Raw genomic sequence first — 13,943 nt, 5'->3', positions numbered from 1 at the left:
TCATTGGTCCAAGGAAAATGTACTTTGAGCCAATGGGCAGGTACACTAGCATATTCCAGGCGGAAATTTACGCCATAGACAAATGTGCCTCCTTTAATCTGCAAAGGAACTACAGGGGGCAGAACATAGCTATTCTCACCGATAGCCAAGCAGCGATCAAGGCACTTAGGTCCAACCAGGTGAACTCTAAACTGGTATGGGAATGCCTTGAGAGACTGAATACATTCGGCTCGTCCAACAAGGTGTGGATACTTTGGGTTCCAGGCCATGCTGGGCTGGAAGGCAATGAGGCAGCGGATGAACTAGCCAAGAAGGGAGCAGGGATGCCTTTATACGGGCCAGAACCCTTCTGTGGAATCGGAAACGGTTTCATGGCTATGAATCTAAGAAACGAAGAAAAACGGTTGAGGGAACTATATTGGGCGGGCCTACCAGGGATGGAGCAGTCCAGGGTGCTAATTGGGGGATACGAACCCATGCGCACAAAGGATTGCTTAAACCTCACCAAAAAGAACCTCCGAATCATAGTGGGAATTCTCACTGGTCATTGTCGGCTGAACTACCACCTAGGGAAGCTAGGGATATCTACGGACACTGCCTGCAGGTTCTGTGAGGAGGAGGACGAAACCTCTATGCATGTCCTGGGACAGTGTCCAGCACTTGTGCAAAGTCGGTCGATACATCTGGGAGAACACTTAATACCAGATGCAAAGCTGAAACTTCTGGAAGTGGGGAACATACTAAAGTTCCTAACGGTTACTGGCCTGCTTGAAATACTATGATCAACAGGTACACTATAACCAGTAAAAGGGGCACAATAGTTCTTCAAGGACGCGGTGCGACTTTCCCTTAACAAAATAATAATAATAATGCGGCGAGCAGTTCTCGATCGTAGGTGATGTAGTTCCGTTGAACGGGGTTTAACTGTCTGGAGAAGAAGCTCAACGGCTGCTAGACCTGGTTTACCTTTTGGTGAAGAATGGCACCTACTACAGAGATATCAACAAGAACGGCTAGGGGTGCACCTTGTAGAGGAAATGCAAAGAGTGTAGCATCAGCCAGTTGTTGTCGGGATTTATCAAACGCGCGGACAGCCTCTTCAGACCACACAATCTCTCATGAGTCCTTTGTTTTGGGGCCAGACAAGTACGCGTTCAAAACGGACTGGTTTTGGGCGACCTTGGGTAGGAAACGACGATAGAAGTTTAACATGCCCAAGAACCTCCGCAAATCCTTTAGTTTTCGGACGCGGAAAGCTTGTAATTGCTTGAACCTTCTCTGGGTCGCGTTCTATCTCTCTTAATCAACAGATTAATTGAAAATTGCGTCTCGATCGTTTGCCATGCCAGCATACCTGTGAAAACTAAAGTACAGAGGGTTTACCGGAACTATTCAATCTCCAGTGAAACACCCTTGGTGGAAATTCTGTACATAGACAGACAGTACGCGAGAAATCATCGGAGCTTTTTCCGAGTACTCAACGAATCCCAACAGAGCGCCCAGAAAATTCAGTTTTCCGCTACGGAAGAAAGAAGGATGAAATGCACTTTGGGGGCAACCCGTTCAGCATTTTCAGTGAATTACCACCAAAGCGCTCCCTATGCCATTATCCCGGACATGAATTTTACGTATGTTACCGAAAAGGAGATTCGACGAGCCATAAACTGGTCGAGAAACATTTCCCAAGGAATTAGAGGGCCCTGGCCTGGATTGGATGCAAAATTTCTGGGACAAGAAGTTCATCAGTATACTCGGCCAATTGGCACGTGCTATACATCAGGATGTTAGTCGATGAAAAAGGACACGATGCACGATCCCGCAGACACAACACCGATTACTTGCTTACTAACGAGACCAACAAATTCGGCCCGAGGAATAAAAGGACTAGGTGGAGGGTTTGCAAAAAGCAACTAATCAACGACTTGGTAATTGTAGGAGAGGCAGCTAGAGGCCAAAGAAATATGTTTAGTTACTAAGGCTTTTAACAGCGTCCCGCATACCTGGCTAATCATGTTCTACGTCTGCATCGCATTGATTCGAAACTATTCAAGTTTTTGACGTCGATTGTAGAAGGGTAGGGTTACTGCGGTCACCTAAGGATACCAACATCTTAAAGCCCTTGCACACATTGGTATTTTCCAACGAGATTCATTAAGCCTCCTTTGCTTTTGTAAATACTGAACCTCCTTTTGTGGCTACTGAAAGATGCCTATGCCTATGTTTCATCGTGATATTCGGATGAAATTGGGTTTAGACAAATTCTCAATATAATTTATCTGCAAAGCTCATCCCGTGTCGCATGCCGGACATAACAATGGTGACCTCCACATACAAGTTATCACCAAGCCAGCCACCTACATATACTGCTATCCGAATTTCTGCGATGTGAGAAACTGGTGCTACAATCGAATCACTCGGAAAATAACATTAAATGTGCTTGTTATCCCTTTACTGGCATATGCATTCAAAACCGATCCGAAAAACCTCCAGCGACATGGAGGAACACTATGTCTAAATTGCAAATGTACCATCCAAATTCTGCCATGAAACGGATAACCCTGCCTCGTAGCATAGAAGACTAGGACGTGGTTGATATTGCGACACAACATCATCAGAATGTCCACTCGCCACGCGTTTATTTTTACAAGAAGCAGGTAAATCCCTTGCGAGGGCGGACTTAGAGTAGATCCATGAGTGGAAGTTGAAAGCAATGGGCAGTAAACATGCGAATTGTTTCTGGGGCCGTTTGTCAATCTCCATTTTTCGAACAGATGCTTCTACACTGAGGAGCCCTTTGCTGAAACGTCATCCAAGACTGCGTAATAACAACCCGTGGTTGGAGAGCGACTGGTACTGAATGTGTGATTCTGTGTTAGAGAAGTCTGGTGGCGTCGGTGCAATACACGGCCAGGCATAATGCGGCATGTAAAGTTATGTGTGAGAAGTGAGCAATGGCCAAAAGGAATACCTGGCCAAAATAGCAAACTTCTGCTACATTTTTGGCCGGCCTGGACCACATCATTGCATGTTTCAGAATGACCACAAGGCGTTACTTTTACGTAATCCAATTGAATTGCTAGTACCGAAAGAATCATGACAGAATAGCATATCTAAATAAAGTGCCCTCTGATGGAGACTTTGCCCTGTAGGGATTTGTTGGAAGGGTGCGGTCAAAGAACTGAGATACAGGACGTGTAAGCGGGAAAATCACCTTAAACTAACCCACAGTAGACACAGGACATATGAGCGGGAAAAACTACCTCGCACAAGTTTACAGTAGATACTTGTATATTACGAATAACGCAGTCGTAGCAGTTTTGCTTCCATTAGTGGTCAATGTAAGCCAAAACGCCATTCACGAATCTAAGATTCAGAATAGTTTTCTTGTTTAAATTTCATGATTATACTTTCTTGTTTTTTACGTTAAACAGAAGACGAGTATTTTTATTGCTAAGACAGTTTCACTGCACTGAGAAATGGGGCATCGATTTTTACGTAATTAATGCGCAACAAAAAACTTCTACAAATGCCTGGAACTGCAAACACACAACGTCACTCAATATATCTAGCCAAGTGCGAATGGTTTCTCTGTTTTCGGTTTGTTTTCCAACGAATAAAAGACCTACGGGAAAAATCGAGACAACAAAGTGCGCCACACTGCAAATTAGAGTAGAACGTAAAATGCACGGTGCGGCGTAGTAAAACGACGTCAGCTGCCAGTCATAGTCACAATCAATCAAAACAGCAACTCATGCAAGTCCAGGCGGCTGTTGGGAGTGAAGGGTTGGTCCGGGCGCGCAAACAAACCAACACTGGTGATATTGGTGGCGTGGCAATGGGCGACTGCAAGTGCATGAATATCAGCCTCACAATCGCCCCGCCGCTCCCACGGCTCCTGCCTGCATTCTGCCCCATAAACAACAACAGCATCCCCACATTCACACAAACTTCACCCAAGGCAGAGGGCTAGAATTAGCGGCCACCGTCGCTCCAAGACCCCCTCACCCCCTCACACTATAAACTCTGCAGTCGTGCACTCTTGTGCTCTCCCGTGCATTCCGCGCAATGCATCATGTGTGAATGAATGAAATTTCAATTAGATATTTTACAAATGCGAGTCACACAAAACTGAGCGTTGCGCACGCGGGCCCATGTGCATGAATTGCGAGTCTGCCGTCAAAGTGCAAGCCCACCACATGTGCAGCGAACGCAAATATTTAAATTGCAAAGTGGCACAGCACGAAAGGAGACAACACCAGAGACGCGCTAAACAGGGCGACGGCCGCGTCCTATATCTTTTCCACTGCACGCGGATACTCCAAAGGGAGCATGACGTGACCTGGGGCAGGGCTCTTCCCGAGTAGGACCTTCGTTCCAGACTTTCCAATACGGTCACTTTCCTTCAAAATAAATCAAAACAAACTACTCTCGTCGGAGAGGCGAGGCAAGACCTGACGTCTGCCGCGTACAACGCAGTAAAAAATGCACCAAAACACGTCACACACTTGCACATCATGTCCTCCGGCCCTTCCGCTTAAAGGTATTTCCGACTCTACACACTCTCCCATATTCCACTCGTATATCATCTTCCCCACGCCCCTCCCCTCTCTCCTATCGGAAGCCCGGCGCCGCTCTCTCCTCTCTCATATTAACCAGCTGTACGAAAAACAGCATTCCAAAACAAAACTCCCCACACCGCACTTACCCCGCAATGTCTATAAGCTACCAACGTTCACGCGCGTCAAAGCTACGCCGTCGCCGTCAACTCCAACTTCGCGTTCCGCTGCACACAACTACACACGACCACGGCCTACACCGTGTGGCCAGTATTTCCTATCCAACACGCCGCTGCCAGCATTTTCACTCATGCCCGACCGACCTCATAGAAATTTCTACAGAAACCAATCGTCCGCTTCCCATGCCGCACTTGCAACCGTTCGCAATCGTTACTATAGATATCGCAATCAAAACAGACGCAGCCGTTTCTGCCTGTTATCCTTCTCCTTGCCGAGCTCCGAAGCTAGACAGACCGACAGACCTAATCAGCGATTAGTCATGCCCGCACACATTTCCGCGAAAAATGCTCAAAACAACTTCTCACCGTCCCGCTCGCACGAACGCCCGCTGCCCACTTCACCTCATTCATTTACGGTAACGTAGCGCCATGTTCAAAACAAACTACTCCGCACTCCCAACAAAACGCAGGCCGCGCCAAGTAAACAGCAAAACAACATACCGGGAGAGTGAAGTATGGCAAGCGGAAATTCTCATCACTGAAATGCCACACTGGCCGGCGTACAACACAAGCCACCTTGGCTTGCACTCGACAAAGATGGGTACGAATGAACCGAGTTTCTGCAAGTTTTATGGTGTAACGAGTGCAGCTTCTGCTTCTTAACTCAATTTTATTTAATCTCGCGCTTATATTAGTGCATTCGAATCATTAAGGGGGTCATCCCCTGTGACGGTGGTTTTTTAAGGTTTTGTGTAAACACAAAACCTTATTAAAATTGGTTTACTGTCCGTCTGTCCGTCACACGCATTTTTATCGGAGACGGTTATAGCAATTGACAGCAAATTTGGTACAAAGGTGGGAACTGTGAACGCTCACGCATACAGTGAGCTACATCCTTTTACTTTGAATTTAACGGAGGATCTCCATATATGCAAAAGGAGGGTGTGAAATTTTTTTTCATCAAATATAGTCATGAGGGGTATCAAATTAAAGGTCTCGGTTAGTACTCTTCAAAGCCTTTTGACATTTGTTGGAAAGGTAAGGAGTGCGGGGGGTTGAAAGTTATCATTTCTTTAAGGGGGCCATTCTCAGAAACTACCCAACCCAAAAATCTGAAAAAAATCAGGAGGCTGCCCGAAATACCTTCCATACTGATACCTGTTCAAACTTAATAATAGTGTTATACTATAATTTTTTGTAATTGACTGGAAACTCCCCTTAAGTTCATCTTAACACCACCAACCACCAAATTTTGCAGTGATGTATGCTATAACGTAGAGCATGATCTCACTAAGTTTGGTGGAAATCGCACTATTACTAACAAAGTTATAATACGTCAAAATTGTTGCTTCTTTGAGAATTGAAGACTATGAATGTCAATATCAGCCAAAGTGGATCCTCTCACATAATATATGGATATATTACGTGCTACATACTAATAAATACACAAAACCTTTCGTATCTGAAGCGTCCAGTTTCCGGTTTCCAGACTTGTTTCGCTTTCTTTAGATTTTTTTGTGAAGAACTGGATAAAGGTACAAATACGAATTTTTCAGTATATACTCATTAATATCTTGAGCATGCTTAGTAGTTCGTTGAAATACAAAGCATGTGATCATCTTAAAGAAAAAATGTAAGCTAGGATTATTAGGAAATATCAAAAGCAAAATTTTTGGTGCCTTATTAAACTTTTTTTTATGAATTTTGGTGTTCTTTCAAGACTGCTTTAATGAATGAAAAAACCACTGAATTAACTGACCATTAATCTGCTATACCTAGTCCATAAACCTTAGGTTTCTTGAAGAAACACATGTAAAGCCTTAGCTTCAATTCTTATGATTTTACCAAAGTCATTCGAACGTAATTTGGACAGATAAGTACGCGCATTATTACGGCGATTGACATAAACCCGGCACGTGACATTTTAGCTGTTTAGCACTGTAAATTCCGAACAACTCCGAATATCAACAAATCACTTTACCCACATATTCTATACATACTCTATCTAGATACAATTGATGCCAGAAAAAAAAGTCGATTCCTCGGATCTGACACACGGGATGACCCCCTTAAAAGATTTATTTTCCACGCAAAATGCGCAGATATCCTATTTTCCCAAAATTGTGGGTCCAAAATGAAATTTGCCACTCTACTCGTGCCTGGCGCAATCTCGAATGAACAAATAAAATTGGTCAAATACCTGTGGACGGGTTGATTGGTAGGTAGAAGTGCTAGTGGAAAAAACGCGATAATCTCGTCGTGGGCTGGCATCTGGGTGGGTCCTAGCAAAGCCAGTCGGGAGTCCATTCTGGAATCATGTGACACAGGAGAGGAACAGGCTTTTGCTCAAGTCCTGGAAAGAGTTGAACCACATCGCCAGTGATTGACAAATGTGTCAGGCAGACTAAAAGAATTATACCGGAAACACTTATTTAGGTGACGAAAGTAGGTTTTAAGCAGACAAACACATATAGGATGAAATACAACTCTGCGGGGTATATGTGGATAGCTAATTTGCTCTGCCGAGTCCCACGTTGACGGACTTAAGGATAGCTCTGACCATGCAATCAGGAAAAGATATTCCAAATCAAAAATCAAAGTGAAATTAAGTGCAATCAACTTTTCTTGAGATTTGGATGGCTTAGCATACTAGAACACATGACAAAGACTTGTAGTTCAATAATATTAAAAAGACAGACATTGGAAAAATAACTAACCTTCTTCCAGGTTTTCTGCGAGCGCAATAGATGGGCTTGGCGAGAGCAAAAAGCCCAACGACCTTTAACACAGCCGGCCGTAAAGTTATGTAGACGTACTTGAATTGTTGACGAGTCACACACCATGCGTTTAAACGGATTACTCTATCCTAAACTCCTGCTAATGCAAACAAAAGGAAATTAATAGCAGCCAATATTGCCTTGAACGTGAGTAATGCATTCATTTTGGCTTACTGGAGTTAATTAGGAAAATCCTGGTTGATATTCCTATTTTGTTGCTCTTCTCAACTGCACCGCCGGCGGATCCAAGGGCATCCTGACTTTACGACTATCTCCTAAAAAGGTTGTACTCGCCTTTGTAGAATATCTCACTTGCCTTCCAGAAGAGGATATTGTACTGGGTTATATTGACAATATAGCACTTCCTGTGATGCAAAACATCTGGAGGATATTGTGTTACGCCCGCGTAAAGAGATCAACGCGATCAAAATGCGGCTTCGTGTTTCAGTTCCCTCCTCGGCTGTGTATAGGGCATCCACACAGTCAGACTTGCTTCAGTTTCACTATCATCACACTTAACGTTCTGCAAGTTCACAACAGCGAGGCATATTCAAGACGAACACCGACACCCATGACGATTGGGATTCAAACCCCCCACCCCTGGCTTCCAACAACATTTGGGGAGGAAAAACAGAAGCTCTATCTGTCCAAAAATGTAGTTAACGAATTTCTGCTGGCATTAGAAACAAGTCAAAAGTTTTTGATGGCTCTACAGTCGCTGGCCAATTTATTAGACGCACTTTAAATTATTGATAATTGTATATGTTGCACTGGATTAAATGCGATATTATTTACATTTAACCTTACATATAATTGTTTTTGTTTAAGAAATTCATAATACAGTGTTATTTAATATATTTTTCACGTGTCGCATTACAGTGTTACCATTTTGGCTCAAGAGCCCAAATAATTATAAATTGGTTTCAGTTACATTCTCGACTGCTATAGGTACAGACGGTGTTTTTTTGTGGTTTTATACGATGTATTAATTTATTCCGCATTTTTATAATACACAACTATTTGTTTATTGTGTGTGCAGGGCATTTAACAAATATAGTTAATAAATTTGAACATTTTAACCATTGGTTAAAAAGGCGACCTTGCACCGCATAGAATAGTTGAAGTAAAGGCCTTCATTGATCTGAAAACGTTTTCCAGCCGCGAAGGTTGAAGGTGTCTGAAACCACCGTACGACGTATAAAGAAAGTGGAGTCAGGTAATAAACTAAGCCCGAAACGAAGGAATAGATGGAGATCGGTAAGTTGATATTAGATGCAACATTTACTATGAAATAATGAAAAATAAGCACTGATACTTAGGATATCCATTTATTTTTTCTATTCTTGATAGGTCTGCTTTAGCGATGAAAGCACATTTGAAATTTCGCAGAATAGAACTCAGTTTGCGTTGCGTTATGATCTGGTCAGTTATGAGCGGCAAAGGTACTGGACGTTTGTACGTGGTAAAAGGCATTATGAGGCAAGATCAGTATATAGAAGTCTTGCAAACTCGGTTGGTTCCCCAGCTCATAGAGTGGTTTCCGAATGGGAAGCCATTCATTTTCATGCAGGATGGGGCTTCCTGCCACACGGCGTGATCTGTGAAAACTTATTTGCGAGAGTAGAATATTCCCCAATTGGGTTGGCCGGGTAATAGCCTCGATATGAACCCAATTGAGAACGTGTGGAAGCTGATGAAGAGGGAAGTGTCTAAAGAGGTTATCACAACCAAACCTCAGCTCCTAGAAAAAATAAACCATGTGTGGAACGGTCATTCTCAATTGCAGGATACAGTACAATCTTGCATTGACAGCATGTCGCGCAGAATTGAAGCTATCATAGCGGCAAAAGGTGGTTCAACAAAGTATTAATATTTTATGGCATATATTTCAAAGTTCTTTAGCAGTTAATAAATAAATATTTTTTCTAAAAGGATGATGTTTTATTTTTGTTAACAATTAGATAACTGAGTATATTATACATACAAATTACATAAATGTGTCTATTAATAAATTTTAAAGCTGAAAAACACCCGATAATTAAGATTTTGCATAGAATCTGCAGTGCGTCTAATATGATCTGGGACTGTATATCTTCTTAGGTACACTCGTATTCAACATTCGTTCGATCCGAACCCATTATAGTTCTTGCAGCTGAACCCGAATACATGCTAGTCGAACGCGCAAAAGGCTGTATGGTTCAACTTTGTACCTCTCTGATGGACGAAGTTCATAAGAAATATACAAAAAAGAATGTCCACCTAAGACAACAGACAAACTGAAAATAATTACATACAGTACGCACATAGATACACCATAAATGAACAGCCATATGTACGGTCGCAGAAAGTCCTGATTAACAATTCTGATACACCTGTATGCGTACTTTCGATAATTATTTTCAATAACCCACATACTGTAGACACCCAAACAACATTATGGATATGAAACCGCATCATATACACCATATGACTTTTATCAGACCAAAATGTGCCGGATAAATGCCGATAGCGAATAAACGCTAAATAATGCAGTATATTTTTTTTTTAAATTTAAATATTGAACAAAACCTTATTAAAATCGATGTACTGCCTGTCAGCTTGTCACACATCCTTTTCTCGGAAACGACTGCACCTATTGTCACGAAATTTGGTAGGAAGGTGGAAACTGGGAACCCTCAAGAATATAGTGAGTAGCATCGTTCTATATTGGGTTCTAAAGGGAAGTCCCCATACATACGAAAGAAGGATGTATATATATATCTTTTTAAAGCTAGCATTAGTTCTGACATTAGTTGCAAAAGTGGGGAGTACGGGGCTCAGTGATCATTCCAAAACTTTTTATCCAAAAAACAGAAACTATGTAAACATTTCCACTTTGAAAGTTTCACCATTCAAATTTTATTTACCCCACATGAGCAACAAGGGAATAGAAATCCAAACAAAACTTCGTGGAATGCAATTAATGCTTTCACTTTCTTTTCTATTCACTAGTTATGTGAGAAACTTTCTACGCACATTTTTCCATTTGTATATGGCTACAAATCAAAATATTCCTTCATCATTTTTTCAAACTACTACTACTATTACAATCATAGGTATTATGCTCATACTAAACAAAAAAACATTGCCTATTACCGAATACTATCCTTATATATGCATATATATAAATTGATCGTACACATATTTCCGACTTGCTTCGTGCATGAAAGTATGCATATGTACACATAAAGTGCGGATATTGAATACCGCTTGTTCAATGTACAAATATAGCTATCTGAATTAGGCACTACCCCAAAGCTTCCTTTACATATACATATAAACAAAAAAAAATTGATATTGATATATAAATGATTAAAAAACTAAAACGAAATGTTTCCATCCTTCTTCCACCTTGTTGTGGTATTGGCGAATTGATATATTATAATGGCGTTATACAAGTTCTAGAATGCATGAAATTCGCATTCGTTTCACCTTCTATAACTTTAATAATAATAGTTGGATTTCCTTCCAACTGCCTAAAGCTGCGCGTTATGTTCTCCTTTATGCAAGTGCCGAATTTCGCACTTCTACCATAAACTTAAGGGCGGTTTCCAGCTAACTTTCTAAAAATGCTAATATACTATTATTAAATGTTGAAGCCTAGATTTCGTTTAGGTACACCACTGTGTTTTTTTTTCAGATTTTTCGTTGAATAGGTTCTGAGAATGAGACCTGTTACACTTTTTGGGGGCCATGTTTCACTGCCGTAAGCTTCACCCGATATTAAATATGAGACCAGTTTCGAAAAGTACTAATTGAGCCCTTTCATTCGACCCTATATGGCCATATTCTTTGAAAAAAATGTGCACCCTCCTTTCGCTTGTATGGGGAGAATATGTTCTTAATGAAAGAAAAAAAAGAATCAACACGATATCTCGCATGTTTTTTAGAAAAGTGCATCTAAATTTGATGTCAGATGTAGTTGATATGTTTAGCTAAAAATTGATATAAATATTGCCCAAGTAATATTGAAACTAACAAAAAAAAAATCACCAATTTCATTGAGTAGTTCTCAAAATACACCTGTTTAAAGGAAGAAATTAAGTTGGGGCTTGTCTCCCGTTAATAAAAATACCATAATTTTAGATTGAAGAAATTGAATTCAAAGAAAACAGAAAAACATTATGCCAACTCCACGCGTTTGACACTTGCCGCAAATTTCTGACCTACATAAACGTTAGGAAGTCAAACATCGCCATCCAAAAGCCACACAACACATCGCTTGTAGAGGTTTACCAAGCGTGTAGATCCGGCATTACAAATAGCAGCAGATCTGCATTCACCTTCATCTTATGGCTGACCTTACACGATCAGTATTTCATCAGTCTGCTATAAGTCAATCCATCAAAAATGGATTGATTAAATGACGCTTTCAGTACAAAAAGACGACAAAGAACCATTTTTGTCGCATGCACGTAAAGATCCTAACCATTGGGAAGCCATGTTTCGATTAACAACATAATGACAACTGCGTTACACTCAACTTATCATCAGTCCAGGCAAACTGACCGACTTTATTTATAAATTTTCACCCATTAGAAACTGCCATAAAGATACCCTAGACGTGTTGGCAAGTTTGCCATAATTTTGTCATTCCAACTGATGAAATTCTGATCGTCTAAGGGTAACATATGGCATTTTCTAATCTAATTGGAATACACATATTCAATAAGATCGTCAACTTACACCTGAGATATTTTCCCACGTGTATTCATCATTCCCCCGTTTAGTGTAATCAAATTTGCAGCAGTTCCTCTCCGCGACGTCCGCTCTAGTAATTCCCTCTTGTTTTTACGTTTTTACGCCCCTTCTTGTGCGCGTGTGCGTACTTCGTACGGTGCACACTCGTGCTCATCAACGTTATTCTGCACCGCTCGACCGACTCCGCACCAACACAACGTTGCATGAGCGCACAGCGGATCTCGGACGTCGCCGTAGTTCTCATCTCATAACAATGCGACGCAATAAAAAAATTTCGATATTCTTATGGGATCTAACTCCAAATTGATAGATGCACGCAACGTTCTGGGCAATGCCACAGGGCGGGCCGGGTGCTCGGCCACGCTCCAGGCTGCACCAATTGCCATGTACTCACCTCCTGGCACCGCGGCAGCAGCGAATTCCGATGGAGTTGGGGTCCGACGCCTTTTTGGCGCGTGCAGGCTCCGCTCGCCAACTCACGAAACCGACAGATATCCTAGTGCTTCGTCCACAATTCACGCCCTGGCCGCCTGTCCCCGCGGGAGCTGCACCAAAACATTATCCAGCGCCCAAGCGTGCACCGCGAACACTTTCCGGGTCACCGTCACTGAAATATGCTCAAAACACTGGCGAGCGCTCCGCCCCTCCCGTCTCTTCCCGTAAACCGAAGCAGGCACCGTTTCAACTCGCCTACTGCCCAGCGGGGCTCGGAAACTGACAACTTCACTGATTTCCCACGGATTTGCACTAGTCGCGAAATGCGCGGCTCCCTTGGTTTATTGCTCCTTAATCAAAAATGGGCCGTAATCCCTTCACGCCGCCACGGGCTGAGACTTGTTTATTTTTGCGAACTTCGAGTGCAACCAGCGACTTTTTCGTTCGTTGCGTCGTTTCCGCTCCCGTTTCCGTTCCTGCCAAACAAACGTGGCATCCGTCGCTCCAGAATCAGCAATGATTCCACGTTGTTCCACTCCACAGCTTTCCACGATAGTTCGAGCGGGACTTTTCTTCGCGGACACTTTTCACTTTAGGGTGTGGAAAATCAGACAGGCGAGTCCTCAGTGGAGGCCGACAGGAGCAAACAGCACGACGCAATACAAACAACGTCTCGTCGCGAGCCGCAGGACCGATTGCCCAGCACAATTTTCGCCTATCCTCGTTTCCAGGTGCACTTTCCACTTGTATAGCACGACCAAATCAACTTCCCGTCTTTTTCCACTGTTTTACACACAGTTTTCACGGTTTTTCAAGCGCCAATTACGCTGTAAAACTGTTTTTCACCGAGCGGCCCGAATGAACCGCAGCCGAGCGTCGACGGAATTGGACGTTATTACGTAGAACGTAGTAAACGCGCGTCCATATTGGATGTCGCGTCCGTTGCCGCGCGCGCGGCGTCACCCACACTATGTACGTGGCTGGCGTAGTAGTAGTGAGAGCCCATTAAGAGCGTGTGTAGCAAAGAAGAGCCAACTGACATGCTAGTATGCGTACGAGCATGGAATGGAATATTTGGCCAAAAAAGAAAAAAACAAACAAAATAAAAATATGCGGAGAGCGGGGTGGTGACGAGTCAATGGCCTCGCCGACATAATGTTTATTTGGGCCTTCGAAGTCGTCCGACACGAGTGTTCTTAGAAGGCGGGTGCACGGGGCCAGAAGTCGGGTCCATATGGGAAGAGCAGTGAGGCAGG

The 13,943-nt window shown here is 42.7% G+C and overlaps 1 protein-coding gene across 5 annotated transcripts in view; it reads right to left on the bottom strand.

Moving 5' to 3' along the window:
• Positions 1–13,590, bottom strand: part of LOC119654665 (insulin receptor substrate 1-like) — a 120,408-nt gene extending 106,818 nt beyond the window's left edge. For 2 of the 5 annotated variants that reach the window (XM_038060161.1, XM_038060195.1), the window contains exon 1: positions 12,647–13,590. The gene's annotated coding sequence lies outside the window, so the exon portion shown is untranslated. Of the gene's footprint in view, positions 1–4,705; positions 5,124–12,646 lie in introns of those variants that run through there. The other 3 variants (XM_038060203.1, XM_038060212.1, XM_038060178.1) reach the window with 2 other exon arrangements.
• Between the last annotated feature and the right edge of the window lie 353 nt (positions 13,591–13,943).

The sequence above is a fragment of the Hermetia illucens genome, chromosome 1 (genome assembly GCF_905115235.1).
Source record: "Hermetia illucens chromosome 1, iHerIll2.2.curated.20191125, whole genome shotgun sequence".
In the NCBI taxonomy this organism is placed as follows: Eukaryota; Metazoa; Arthropoda; class Insecta; order Diptera; family Stratiomyidae; genus Hermetia; species Hermetia illucens.
This window is presented reverse-complemented; position numbering and strand designations above follow the sequence as displayed.